Below are 1,647 nucleotides of genomic sequence, written 5' to 3'. Positions count from 1 at the left end.
TACAATAATTCATCAATCTTGTCGGTTAGATATGATTAACTTTGAAGATTGTAAGATAAGGTTGGTCGAAGATTATTCGCCTGAGGTATTAAATGAACGTTTTAAATATAAAAATGTCATGGCAGAGTTATATAACAAAGGCTATAAACCTTCACTAAATTACCCTGCTTGCCTCAGGATTATTTTGAAAATTTGATCTCCTAAGTGGTTTCTTTTGATTGAGGAAGTGCACAATTTTCTTCAGGCTGAATCAAGTCTAGTAGATTAATTGTTTAATACTGTACCACATCAACTACGCTTCCTTAGCTTGACCGATTCTTTGTTGTTGGAATTTTGTAGTCTACTGGTTTAGTACATCTTTCTTATGAACAATTCTCTCTTCTACTCTTGTATACTCTCATAATTAGTTTCTGTTCTTTTTTTTAAATATGGAACGCTTCACGAATTTGCGTGTCATCCTTGTGCAGGGGCCATGCTAATCTTCTCTGTATCGTTCCAATTTTAGTATATGTGCTGCCGAAGCGAGCACTATTAGTTTCTGTTCTTATCGTATTTTCTTTGCTGAGTAATTTTTTTTCAACATCATGTTTTGAACTCTTCTTTAGCTCATTTGAATATTATTTAGTCTATCAACTCCAGAAGTTAAACTGTTTACTTCTGCTTCATAGCACCTTGTTCCCTCAGTTTGGCTGATCAATTTGTTGCAATTTTGCAGTTTATTTGTTTATTACTTCTTTCTTTGAGCAATTCTTTTTTTTCTTTCAATATATTTTCATAAATACTCCTTTTACTTCTCGTATTTTTATTTTTTTCTGTTTAGAAAATTAATAGACATAACTTCAGTAAGTTTTCTTTGAAATTATTCTTTGCGAACACTATGTTTTGAATTTTTTAGAGTTTTGAAGGTTATTTAGTCTAGATTGGAATTCATTCTGTACTAATCTTCTCTTCTTTTGGAGCTCTGCCAGTAGGATGTTGTGGGTGGGATTCACCAGTAGATTAGCTTTCGTCCTCTCTTGGGCAATTTTTTTTCTTTGGGGAGGAGGGCGGGAGTGTGCTGTTTTCTTTCTTTTTCCTTTTTATAAGCTGTTTGGTTATCCCCACCTCATCTATTGCTTGGTTAAGTAGTTTGAATTTCAAGGTTTGGATTTTTTGTATATTCCAGTGGTTTATATGTTTAACCTCTGTTTTAAACATATTTAAATAGTACACAATATTAATTTACTTAATTTAAATGTGAAAGGCTTAAACCACCCTGTCAAATGCAAACACGAGGAAATCTGCAGATGCTGGAAATTCAAACAACAACACACACAAAATGCTGGTGGAACACAGCAGGCCAGGCAGCATCTATAGGGAGAAGCGCTGTCGACGTTTCAGGCTGATTTTTACCTATATTAAGAAATTGAATGCCTCAATTATTCTTTTACAAGAAACACATGTTAGCAGATCTGACTGTGGGTGTTTAAGTGTTGGAATGGTCTAGCTTTTCATTCTTCCTTTCAAGCCAAGACCAGAGGTACTTCGAATTTGATTGACAATTCAGTTGCCTTTGTTCAACATGATGTAATGTCTGACCCCAATGGGCAGTTCGTTATAGTCTCAGGGAAATTAGATAACAAATTAATGGTTTTTGCTCATCTTTAT

The 1,647-nt window shown here is 34.1% G+C and overlaps 1 non-coding gene across 1 annotated transcript; it reads right to left on the bottom strand.

The window, feature by feature from the left end:
* Positions 1–422: 422 nt before the first annotated feature.
* LOC140735038 (U6 spliceosomal RNA) lies at positions 423–529 on the bottom strand. The gene has a single exon (XR_012100659.1). It is a non-coding gene; the product is annotated as a U6 spliceosomal RNA (small nuclear RNA).
* Positions 530–1,647: the final 1,118 nt, after the last annotated feature.

The sequence above is a fragment of the Hemitrygon akajei genome, chromosome 10 (assembly GCF_048418815.1).
Source record: "Hemitrygon akajei chromosome 10, sHemAka1.3, whole genome shotgun sequence".
Classification (NCBI taxonomy): domain Eukaryota; kingdom Metazoa; phylum Chordata; class Chondrichthyes; order Myliobatiformes; family Dasyatidae; genus Hemitrygon; species Hemitrygon akajei.
This window is presented reverse-complemented; position numbering and strand designations above follow the sequence as displayed.